The 13135-nt window shown below is 48.3% G+C and overlaps 1 protein-coding gene, 1 long non-coding RNA gene and 1 pseudogene across 2 annotated transcripts in view; 1 reads left to right on the top strand and 2 right to left on the bottom strand.

Annotated features, from left to right (window-relative positions):
- The window catches only part of OGFOD3 (2-oxoglutarate and iron dependent oxygenase domain containing 3), a 484427-nt gene that overhangs the window by 124247 nt on the left and 347045 nt on the right, over positions 1-13135 (bottom strand). The gene's annotated exons all lie outside the window — the stretch shown is intronic.
- The window catches only part of LOC135056203 (uncharacterized), a 143614-nt gene that overhangs the window by 31866 nt on the left and 98613 nt on the right, over positions 1-13135 (top strand). The gene's annotated exons all lie outside the window — the stretch shown is intronic.
- On the bottom strand, positions 11598-11716 carry LOC134898362 (5S ribosomal RNA; annotated as a pseudogene).

The raw sequence follows: 13135 nt of genomic DNA, 5'->3' as shown, positions 1-13135 counted from the left end.
GAACTACTATCTGAGTTCTTAATTCCATCCATTTGGAAGATCAAACTGTGGGGCAGATGTATTAACCTGGAGAAGGCATAAGGAATTGATAAACCAGTGATATGTGCAAGGTGATAAAGGCACCAGCCAATCAGCTCCAATATGTAAATTAACAGTTAGGATCTGATTGGCTGCTGCCTTTATCACCTTGTACATATCACTGATTTATCACTTCCTCATGCCTTCTCCAGGTTAATACATCTGCCCCAGGGTCTCTTGTGAGACATAGCCGCTACTTCCGATAATCGCCACGCAGTCGCCCAAAGGGCAAAAGCATGACCACTCTCCAAGAGAGAAAATGTAACACAACCTTTAATAAAGGTTCCAATCAGTGAAACACAAGAAACGCAACACCACGTCAAGATCCCCCTGTGCACAATGGGGGCACAAATGGAGGTTGGAAGTGCAATACTCCTTTCACGAAAAGTCTGAACTTCCGGAAAGGTGGCCAAAATTTTTTTTTTTTAAAGAAAATATATATAAGGCCAAAACTGCCCTGAAACCCAAATACGGTAGTAAGGCTTTGCCCGTTACTTATCTTCTAGCCTGAAGAAATGTGGAAATGACCTCACTGGAATACCCATTCGGATTAGAATATGGTGTTCAACCGCCACGCCGTCAAACGCAGTCGCGGTAAGTCCTGATACACGCCCGGAACTTGTTGTAACAGTTCCTCCCATAGAGGAAGAGGCCCGGGATCCTATATGAACAAATATTAAAGAACTGGATACCAAGCCCTCCTTGGCTAGACCTGAACAATGAAGATCGCCGGTACCTCTGTCCTTCTTACGTTTATCACCTTCAGCAGAGTGAAAGCGGAGGGGATACATATACCGACCGAAAACACCCAAGGTGTCACGAGGTCGTCCACTACCATAGCTTGAGTGATGCTTGACCTGGAATTCTATTCCTGAGGTCTCTCGTTGAAGCGAGACGCCAACGTGCCCAATTGAGACACTCCTCAAAGACTTGTCACTTCTGTAAAACCTCTCAATGACGGATGGAGAGCGCGTCTGCAGAAGAAATCTATTTCTCCCTCGTTTACATCCGTAACGAAGACTGCTAATATAATGCTTACCAGTCTTTTCACTCAGCGGAAAACTATCAGCTTCTGTCAATGCCGCTTTGGCCCTTGTTCCGCCCTAGCGACTTACTTACTTACTGTTACTTACTTACTGTTGTCAAGTCATCCGTCAGAATTAACACAGGCAGATCACAAAGAATATATTCGTTGAAAACCACTCTTAATTCAAGAAAGCTTATTGTAGACAAGCTTCGCAGCTTGACCTCTTCCTCTGGAAATACTTCCCATGTAAGGACTGCTCCCCAGCCTCGGAGATCTGCCTACACGGACACTAGGATCAAATCCCGGATACCGAACCTTCATCCCTCTAGGAGGTGAGAGCTGAACCGACACCACAGAAGTGATAACCTGGCCATTAGAACTACATTCTGGTGCATGTGCTGGTGAGACCCGGACCACATTCCCAACAGGTCCCAGGACAACCACTCTGGCCTTTGACCTGCTCACCGAAAAGGCCTCCTAGGCCGCACCCAACTTCTTCATCAACGGAACATATTATGGAGTGGCACTACAAAAGTGATCCGACTCAGAATCCTCAGACCTCTTTTCCACAGGAAACACAGAACCTCAACCATGCAGTATCTACCCTGATACCACTTCCGACATCTGCGCTGTTGGGAACATCTGCCCTTCCCTGTGTTGAAGAACAGTCAGAGAGAAACAACGATTTACACCACTTGTTTCTCGCCCTCGCCCCAACCAGGCGAACATCTCAGTACAGAATAACAATTACTCTTACTATTGAAAGAAAACCATCATCCTCCAGTGAAACGGCCAAGACAATCCTGGCTATCCGCCCAGGTAATCTGAATGCGTAGAATAACGCATGTAACTTTTTTTTTTATTAACCGGGACAGGAGGACAAGGCCCTGAACCTTACGCACCCCTGGTATGGCGTTGCGTACTACGTCCCCTTCCAGAGGGGAAACGGCAATATCCACTAGAAAATCAGTGAGGGGAACCATCTGTAACTCCAGAATGGCCATTTGGATTCTATCCGTAACTCACCGGTCCTAGTCTATTCCCGGACTAACTGAAAGTAGTAACTAAGTCCTCACCGGAGCGGAATTCCACCATATAGATTCTGCGACCTGTGGTGTATGTGGTAGAAATAGAAACGACATCCTCTTCTGCGAACCTAACAAGGCTGCAGACCTCTTACCTTTTCACCTTTCACAGGCTGTACAGAAAGGGAAAAACAAAACACTTTATTTAACCGATTAAAATGACTGCATCCCCCAAAAGAATGCGTCACCAACTGTTGCCAGGGAATCTAATTCCCGAAGTTAAACTTACCAGGAATATCCACCGAGATTGGCTGAACTGAGGCATCCCCCCAAACAGTGGTACACCGTCCCAGGGAAAAACTCTCGGAGTCAGCCTCAGCAGTCCCCCGGCCACACTACCCGTATACGTACGGCAGCCTGCCGCAGATTTATAGAGAAGATCCAACATAAGGATCCTCCCCTCTCTCCTTAGGGTAAATCTATTTTATGACTTACCGAACACAAACCTCTATTGCAAACAGCCCACAGCATAGATAAATAATCATATCACTTAGCTTTCCTGTATACGATCCTTTGAGACAGGGCCCCGTGTCGACCAGTCATTGACTTTCACAATATTCCATCCGTGGCGGAAAAAGAATAACCCTTCGGACTTCTGGAGAGAGCGTGAGTCACAGCCGACCTAGAGCTTTATCAACAGAGCGACCAGCACATGAGAAGGAATACTAGTACACCAGCATTCATCATAAATCATAATATGAATATACATACTGTAATACACATAGCCACATATCCTAAAAGTATATATAACATACATATAAACGGATTGTCCCGAGCCTTCTGTACCCCAGTGACATTAATGTGTTCTGAACGTGTATGACCGGGTGGTCTTCTGTTTGCCGGCGGTCGGGCTCCCGGCGTTCAGTATACCGGCGCCGGGAGCCCGACAGCCGGCATACCGACACTTATTTTCCCTCGTGGGGGTCCACGACCCCCATAGAGGGAGAATAAAATAGTGTGGCGCGCGTAGCGCGCCACCGTGCCCGTAGCGTGGCGAGCGTAGCGAGCCCGCAAGGGGCTCATTTGCGCTCGCCAAGCTGTCGGTAAGCCGGCGGTCGGGCTCCCGTCGCCGGGATGCTGGTCGCCGGGAGCCCGACCGCCGGCCAGCCGTAGTGAACCCGTATGACCATGTACTGAAAAGACCCAGTTGTGGATCTACCAGGAAACATTACAGTCGACAGAAAACCCCAGTATTCGTCGACAGCAGATTAGTTACCAGGCAAAAGTACCGTCTTGCGACCCCAAGCGGTCTGAGGAAAGTAACATACAACTGTATATACATAGGTATAAGTCAGATACAGCATGTCCATTTACCCCCGGTGACAACAGTTGGTGCCGACAGGGTCACCCACATACTATTGTGCCTCCCATATAATGTTCAATGTTTATGTTGTAGCAAGCACCCACGTGCGTCGGGGATGCCGACAGTGAACCCCATAGATGTTTATAACAGAACACTCACACCTGTCGACCCGAGTGTACTAAAATTGGGTACACAGAAAATACATACAAGAATGACCTGATGCTCATTCCTAACTCAACTAGTGTTATGTGTGTTTAACATAACACTAAACACTGTGCCCCCCCCTTCCCCCCCTGTTTGTACATTACGTACTTCTCGGCGGGGACAGAGGGAAAATGGCGCTGACCATGTATGTGTGAGGGCTAAGCCCCACCCCCGTCGGCGCGCTATAGCTCCACTACATTATAAACATAAAGGTTGGGTACCGTATATAGTGCTAAGACACTATACACCATCGTAAAGGAATGCTCGTCAGGGCCCCCCCCCCGTGCGCCCTGCACCCCAGCAAACTGTCGGCGTGTGGGAACATCGCCGTACAGCGCGCCCGTAGCCACCAAATGGCGGGGGCATCGGCTGCGGCGTCTGGGGCCATCGCATGTACCTTTCCCAGCAGTGAACACAGCCTACAGCGATCGCTACCCAGGGCGCTCCCCCCCAGCGCCCCGCACCCATAGAAGCCAGCGGCGCTGGAGAATGGCACGCAGTGCGCTGTAACATTCTGGCGGGGTCTGGGACACGGAGCCCCGGCACCGCCAATGCAAGACAGTACGGCCTCTAAAAAAAAAAAACCTGTAACTTGCTGTCCAGGGCACTCCCCCCCCCCCCCCCAGCACCCTGCACCCGTGTAAGCCGGCGGCGGGGAATCAATGGCGCGCAGCGCGCTGTAACATGCTGGCGGGGGTTGAGACACGGTGCTGAGGCACCGAATTTGCTTTCACTGCCAGCCTTATGAAGAAAAACAGTAACCCGCTGCCCAGGGCCCTCCCCCCCAGCGCCCTGCACCCTGAAAGTGCCGTTGGTGTGTGGGAGCATGGAGCGCAGCGCGACCGCTGTGCCTCCGTTACTGAAGTCTTCTGCCGTCACTGAAGTCTTCTTTTCTTCCAATACTCACCGGCTTCTTTCTTCTGGCTTCTTTGAGGGGGTGACGGCGCGGCTCCGGAAACAAGCAGCTAGGCGCACCAAGTGATCAAACCCTCTGGAGCTAATGGTGTCCAGTAGCCGAGAAGCAGAGCCCTTGAACTAAGAAGAAGTAGGTCTGACTTCTCTCCCCTCACTCCCACGCTGCAGGGAGCCTGTAGCCAGCAGGTCTACCTGAAAATAAAAAACCTAACAAAGTCTTTCAGAGAAACGCAGTAGAGCTCCCCTAGTGTGTGTCCCATCACTCCTGGGCACAAAGTCTAACTGAGGTCTGGAGGAGGGGCATAGAGGGAGGAGCCAGTTCACACCCAGCTTAAGTCTTTATAGTGTGCCCAAGCTCCTGCGGATCCGTCTATACCCCATGGTCCTTTTGGAGTCCCCAGCATCCTCTAGGACGTAAGAGAAACAAAAAAAACCTAGTACATTGCGGCCAATAAGCCAGTTAATTTATCAATTATATGTTGTGACTAGGGAATGGAGCAGACTTTCACAGAAAAATTGTTACTGGCCTGTTTGCAGTGTGCTGAAGGAATTCTGTTTTGTTTTTTTTTCTAGTGTAGATTTACTCCTCCATTGTATGCACCTGTGGTGGGCATATAAATTGATCTGAGCTGGCCATACACTAGAACAACTTTCATCCAACTAGCAAACTAATTGGTTGGTTGGATTAAAAAACTATCTTTGGTAGAATACCGCACCGGTATGTAATAGATATTACAAATCAATATAATAACCAAAGTAGAAAGATATAGAGAAAACCATATTTTCTTATTTTTAATTTGGTGGTGCACCCAGAGTCAATGGCAACTTGAGACAACAAAAGGAGAAAAAAAGAGACTCTTTTGTGGGCGCACTCTTAACTTAAATTAATATATGAGAAATTGGAAAATTGATGTAAAAAATAAGATTTTACTTACCGATAAATCTATTTCTCGTAGTCCGTAGTGGATGCTGGGGACTCCGTCAGGACCATGGGGATTAGCGGCTCCGCAGGAGACAGGGCACAAAAATAAAGCTTTAGGATCAGGTGGTGTGCACTGGCTCCTCCCCCTATGACCCTCCTCCAAGCCTCAGTTAGGATACTGTGCCCGGACGAGCGTACACAATAAGGAAGGATTTTGAATCCCGGGTAAGACTCATACCAGCCACACCAATCACACCGTACAACTTGTGATCTGAACCCAGTTAACAGTATGACAACGTAGGAGCCTCTGAACAGACGGCTCACAACAAGAACCCGATTTTTTTTGTAACAATAACTATGTACAAGTATTGCAGACAATCCGCACTTGGGATGGGCGCCCAGCATCCACTACGGACTACGAGAAATAGATTTATCGGTAAGTAAAATCTTATTTTCTCTAACGTCCTAGTGGATGCTGGGGACTCCGTCAGGACCATGGGGATTATACCAAAGCTCCCAAACGGGCGGGAGAGTGCGGATGACTCTGCAGCACCGAATGAGAGAACTCCAGGTCCTCTTTAGCCAGGGTATCAAATTTGTAGAATTTTACAAACGTGTTCTCCCCCGACCACGTAGCTGCTCGGCAGAGTTGTAATGCCGAGACCCCTCGGGCAGCCGCCCAGGATGAGCCCACCTTCCTTGTGGAATGGGCCTTGACAGATTTAGGCTGTGGCAGGCCTGCCACAGAATGTGCAAGTTGAATTGTGCTACAAATCCAACGAGCAATCGTCTGCTTAGAAGCAGGAGCACCCAGCTTGTTGGGTGCATGTAGTATAAACAGCGAGTCAGATTTTCTGACTCCAGCCGTCCTTGAAATATATATTTTCAATGCCCTGACAACGTCCAGCAACTTGGAATCCTCCAAATCGCTAGTAGCCGCAGGCACCACAATAGGCTGGTTCAGGTGAAACGCTGACACCACCTTAGGCAGAAAATGAGGACGCGTCCGCAGTTCTGCCCTGTCCGAATGGAAAATCAGATATGGGCTTTTATACGATAAAGCCGCCAATTCTGACACTCTCCTGGCTGAAGCCAGGGCCAGTAGCATGGTTACTTTCCATGTAAGATATTTCAAATCCGTCGATTTGAGTGGCTCAAACCAATGGGATTTGAGAAAATCCAAAACTACATTAAGGTCCCACGGAGCCACTGGGGGTACAACCGGGGGCTGTATATGTAGTACTCCTTTTACAAAAGTCTGGACTTCAGGAACTGAAGCCAATTCTTTCTGGAAGAAAATCGACAGGGACGAAATTTGAACCTTAATGGACCCCAATTTGAGGCCCATAGACAATCCTGTTTGCAGGAAATGTAGGAATCGACCCAATTGAAATTCCTCCGTGGGGGCCTTCCTGGCCTCACACCACGCAACATATTTTCTCCAAATGCGGTGATAATGTTGTGCAGTCACCTCCTTCCTGGCTTTAACCAGTGTAGGAATGACCTCTTCTGGAATGCCCTTTTCCCTTAGAATTCGGCGTTCAACCGCCACGCCGTCAAACGCAGCCGCGGTAAGTCTTGGAATAGACACGGTCCCTGCTGAATCAGGTCCCGTCTTAGAGGTAGAGGCCACGGATTTTCCGTGAGCATCTCCTGAAGTTCCGGGTACCAAGTTCTTCTTGGCCAATCCGGAGCCACGAGTATCGTTCTTACTCCCCTTTGCCGTATAATTCTCAGTACTTTGGGTATGAGAGGCAGAGGAGGAAACACATACACTGACTGGAACACCCACGGTGTTACCAGAGCGTCCACAGCTATTGCCTGAGGGTCTCTTGACCTGGCGCAATACCTGTCCAGTTTTTTGTTGAGGCGAGACGCCATCATATCCACCTTTGGTTTTTCCCAACGGTTCACAATCATGTGGAAGACTTCTGGATGAAGTCCCCACTCTCCCGGGTGTAGATCGTGTCTGCTGAGGAAGTCTGCTTCCCAGTTGTCCACTCCCGGAATGAACACTGCTGACAGTGCTATCACATGATCTTCCGCCCAGCGAAGAATCCTTGCAGCTTCTGCCATTGCTCTCCTGCTTCTTGTGCCGCCCTGTCTGTTTACGTGGGCGACTGCCGTGATGTTGTCCGACTGGATCAACACCGGCTGACCCTGAAGCAGGGGTTTTGCCAGGCTTAGAGCATTGTAAATCGTTCTTAGCTCCAGTATATTTATGTGAAGAGACATCTCCAGGCTTGACCATACTCCCTGGAAGTTTCTTCCCTGTGTGACCGCTCCCCAGCCTCTCAGACTGGCATCCGTGGTCACCAGGACCCAGTCCTGTATGCCGAATCTGCGGCCTTCTAACAGATGAGCACTCTGCAACCACCACAGAAGAGACACCCTTGTCCGTGGCGATAAGGTTATCCGCTGATGCAGATGCGATCCGGACCATTTGTCCAGCAGATCCCACTGAAAAGTTCGTGCGTGGAATCTGCCGAATGGGATTGCTTCGTAAGAAGCCACCATCTTTCCCAGGACTCTTGTGCATTGATGCACAGACACTTTTCCTGGTTTTAGGAGGTTCCTGACAAGTTCGGATAACTCCTTGGCTTTCTCCTCCGGAAGAAACACCTTTTTCTGAACCGTGTCCAGAATCATTCCCAGGAACAGCAGACGTGTTGTCGGGGTCAACTGAGATTTTGGAAAATTCAGGATCCACCCGTGTTGTTGCAGCACTACTTGGGTTAGTGCTACTCCGTCCTCCAGCTGTTCTCTGGACCTTGCCCTTATCAGGAGATCGTCCAAGTAAGGGATAATTAATACGCCTCTTCTTCGCAGAAGAATCATCATTTCGGCCATTACCTTGGTAAAGACCCGAGGTGCCGTGGACAATCCAAACGGCAGCGTCTGAAACTGATAATGACAGTTTTGCACCACGAACCTGAGGTACCCTTGATGTGAAGGGCAAATTGGGACATGCAGGTAAGCATCTTTTATGTCCAGGGACACCATAAAGTCCCCTTCTTCCAGATTCGCTATCACTGCTCTGAGTGATTCCATCTTGAGCTTGAATTTTTGTATGTACAGGTTCAAAGATTTCAGATTTAGAATAGGTCTTACCGAGCCGTCCGGCTTCGGTACCACAATTAGCGTGGACTAATACCCCTTTTCCTGTTGTAGGAGGGGTACCTTTACTATCACCTGCTGAGAAAACAGCTTGTGAATGGCTTCCAATACCGTCGCCCTGTCTGAGGGAGACGTTGGCAAAGCAGACTTTAGGAACCGGCGAGGGGGAGACTTCTCGAATTCCAACCTGTAACCCTGAGATACTACCTGCAGGATCCAGGGGTCCACCTGTGAGCAAGCCCACTGCGCGCTGAAATTCTTGAGTCGACCCCCCACCGTTCCTGAGTCCGCTTGTAAAGCCCCAGCGTCATGCTGAGGGCTTTGCAGAACCCGCGGAGGGCTTCTGTTCCTGGGAAGGAGCTGCTTGCTGCCCTCTCTTACCCTTTCCTCTGCCTCGGGGCAGATATGACTGTCCTTTTGCCCGCTTCTTATAGGACCGAAAGGACTGCGGCTGAAAAGACGGTGTCTTTTTCTGTTGGGAGGGGGTCTGAGGTAAAAAGGTGGATTTCCCGGCAGTTGCCGTGGCCACCAAATCCGATAGACCGACGCCAAATAATTCCTCCCCTTTATACGGCAATACTTCCATATGCCGTTTGGAATCCGCATCACCTGACCACTGTCGTGTCCATAAACTTCTTCTGGCAGATATGGACATCGCACTTACTCTCGATGCCAGAGTGCAAATATCCCTCTGAGCATCTCGCATATAAAGAAAAGCATCCTTTAATTGCTCTAAAGTCTGTAAAATACTGTCCCTATCCAGGGTATCAATATTTTCAGTCAGGGAATCCGACCAGACCACCCCAGCACTGCACATCCAGGCTGAGGCGATGGCTGGTCGCAGTATAACACCAGTATGTGTGTATATACTTTTTAGGGTAGTTTCCAGCCTCCTATCAGCTGGATCCTTGAGGGCGGCCGTATCAGGAGACGGTAACGCCACTTGTTTTGATAAGCGTGTGAGCGCCTTATCCACCTTAGGGGGTGTTTCCCAGCGCGCCCTAACCTCTGGCGGGAAAGGGTATAATGCCAATAACTTTTTTGAAATTAGCACTTTTCTATCTGGGTTAACCCACGCTTCATCCCATACATCATTCAATTCCTCTGATTCAGGAAAAACTACAGGTAGTTTTTTCACCCCCCACATAATACCCCTTTTTGTGGTACTTGTAGTATCAGAGATATGCAAAGCCTCCTTCATTGCCGTGATCATATAACGTGTGGCCCTACTGGAAAATACGTTTGTTTCTTCACCGTCGACACTAGATTCAGTGTCCGTGTCTGGGTCTGTGTCGACCGACTGAGGTAAAGGGCGTTTTACAGCCCCTGACGGTGTCTGAGACGCCTGGGCAGGTACTAACTGGTTTTCCGGCCGTCTCATGTCGTCAACTGATTTTTGTAATGTGCTGACATTATCACGTAATTCCATAAACAAAGCCATCCATTCCGGTGTCGACTCCCTGGGGGGTGACATCACCATTACCGGCAATTGCTCTGCCTCCACACCAACATCATCCTCATACATGTCGACACACACGTACCGACACACAGCAGACACACAGGGAATGCTCTATTGAAGACAGGACCCCACTAGCCCTTTGGGGAGACAGAGGGAGAGTTTGCCAGCACACACCCAAGCGCTATAATATATATGGGAACAACCCTATATAAGTGTTGTATCCTTATAGCAGCTTAAATATAGTAATATCGCCAAAAAAAGTGCCCCCCCTCTCTGTTTTACCCTGTTTCTGTAGTGCAGTGCAGGGGAGAGTCCTGGGAGCCTTCCTCACAGCGGAGCTGAGCAGGAAAATGGCGCTGTGTGCTGAGGAGAATAAGCCCCGCCCCCTATTTCGGCGGGCTCTTCTCCGGAGTTTGTGAGATCTGGCAGGGGTTAAATACATCCATATAGCCTCAAGGGCTATATGTGATGTATTTTTTAGCCATAAAAAGGTATTATACATTGCTGCCCAGGGCGCCCCCCCAGCGCCCTGCACCCTCCGTGACCGCTGTGTGAAGTGTGCTGACAACAATGGCGCACAGCTGCAGTGCTGTGCGCTACCTCAGGAAGACTGAAAAGTCTTCTGCCGCCTGCTTCTGGACCTCTTCCATCTTCGGCATCTGCAAGGGGGGTCGGCGGCGCGGCTCCGGGACCGGACTCCATGGCTGGGCCTGTGTTCGATCCCTCTGGAGCTAATGGTGTCCAGTAGCCTAAGAAGCCAATCCATCCTGCACGCAGGTGAGTTGACTTCTCTCCCCTAAGTCCCTCGATGCAGTGAGCCTGTTGCCAGCAGGACTCACTGAAAATAAAAAACCTAAAAACTTTTTCTAAGCAGCTCTTTAGGAGAGCCACCTAGATTGCACCCTGCTCGGACGGGCACAAAAACCTAACTGAGGCTTGGAGGAGGGTCATAGGGGGAGGAGCCAGTGCACACCACCTGATCCTAAAGCTTTATTTTTGTGCCCTGTCTCCTGCGGAGCCGCTAATCCCCATGGTCCTGACGGAGTCCCCAGCATCCACTAGGACGTTAGAGAAATTAACTTTTATTAATAATACAACGATAAAATGTGTTCAGTGGTCAGTGGCATCAAAATAGTAATCGAACAAGTGAACTGAGTAGCAGTAAGTTTGCTGATACTAGATAGAATAATGCATTACTATGATATAATCAGTAATAATCAGATGCTAATTTTAGCATGATAGGTTCCGGCTGCCAGTGTCCAAGGTCTTTATGGGGGATTAACCCAACCAGTTTAAGTGACAGATAGGACACCTAAATGCACTAGCCCAGTGTTAATATGGTTAGAATGCCTGATGGAGATTAGAATATGTGCTAGCAAACAGGCGTAATGTACCCAGCTGTCATAAGGAAAGAGAAAAGTAAGAAGTAAGATGGCAGAGTGAATCTGCTGTCAGTGTTAGACTCTGAGCGTAATAGGCCAGTCTTATCTCTACTAAACTGAGTATTCCTCAAGGGTCGCCCACTTGAGTACTGACCCAGCCCTACACAGATTAGCTTCCAAGATCGGACGGTTTTGGGCGTTACCAGTGTGGTATGATAGTAGAGACGAAAATGAATGATGATCCAATGCTTCTGGAATCACTGATGAGAGTTCACGAATTACACAGTATCAAAAGAGTGCCAGAGATAAGATGGATCTGCTGCCAATGTTAGACAGGGGCAACCCCTGAATCAGTGGTGAGAGTCCATGAAAAATAGAATAAGACTGAAATAAGTGAAAGAAAAGTATGCTCTATATATAGGAAAAGTATAACAGATCTGATTTGGAAATAACAATTTATCGACTGCTATAATCAAGCAAAATATAATGACATTCTTAGATAAGCTGGATAACTTAATATTGAATATTATCTGGAGCAGTTGGTTCTGAAGCCAGATACAGAAATCCAGCAAGTGGAATTTTTTTTTTTTTTATATATGCCCAAAATTGGAAAAAATAACAGTGTAGCAATTACATAGAAACGGACTTTGAACCTATAATATTCTATGCTTAGAGGTTTCAACAGAAATGATACTTATGTAGCATGTAGCTGATAGTAATGAACATTGTAACAAATACACAGACTGCCACTCAGAGGCTGAGAGTGCATAAGGATAATATAAATAAATGTCTGAAAAGGTGAGTGTAGTCAAATGAACAGATAACTGCACACAGAGCACATATTGTTCTTAATAATTAAGTGGTGATAGGCACATAGGCATATGTAGATGAATAATAATATTACATGAACTGACAAAGAACTGCACAGATGATCATAATAAAAATCCTGTCATAGAGAGCAGGACAGATTAAGAATGTAGGAGAAATTTTTTTTTAGGGTAATGAAATACTGATATTACCAGTGGTGATTATCAGAAGAAATATCCTGAGTCCTATTCTATTGCGTCACCACCGGTGTGAGGAGTACATCTGGCAGCCGTACTTGAAAAGTGTAGAACACGGGCGGGTGTGGATATCTCCTGCTGCGATCAGTCTGTGGCAGTGATTAGCCGGTGAAAAAATCCATTATTCCAAAGGCAGTGAGTCCAAATGTAGGATAAAGTTAATTGGCCACAAGGCAGTGTGGCGCCGTCCGTGGAGGATGGTACGTGGCCGCCCGGTGAAACGGCACCAGCCGGCGGACTGATGTAGGCGTCTGGAACCAGAGCTGTGCAGTCTCCAAACACGGACAAGCGCGGGCGTCCCGTAGTGCGGTTGATGTCAGTCGTTCGGAGGATGAAATGTAGCTGGGCTGGAGAGGCGTCGGGCAGCGATAAGTGTGTAAGGACGAGGATGCTTCAGGCAGCCGGAAAGAGAAGATAAGGAAGACGCGTTTCACCCGTATACCGGGCTTGATCACTTCCTGTCACGGGCTGGGTCCCTGCTGGTATTAATACGAATAATTCTTATAAAACACAGCGCTTACTAAACCACCAAGCAAACCATAAAATTGTCAATTAATGACCACTATTTAGTTAATATCC

This window comes from Pseudophryne corroboree, chromosome 3 (assembly GCF_028390025.1).
Source record: "Pseudophryne corroboree isolate aPseCor3 chromosome 3, aPseCor3.hap2, whole genome shotgun sequence".
Taxonomy (NCBI): Eukaryota; Metazoa; Chordata; class Amphibia; order Anura; family Myobatrachidae; genus Pseudophryne; species Pseudophryne corroboree.
This window is presented reverse-complemented; position numbering and strand designations above follow the sequence as displayed.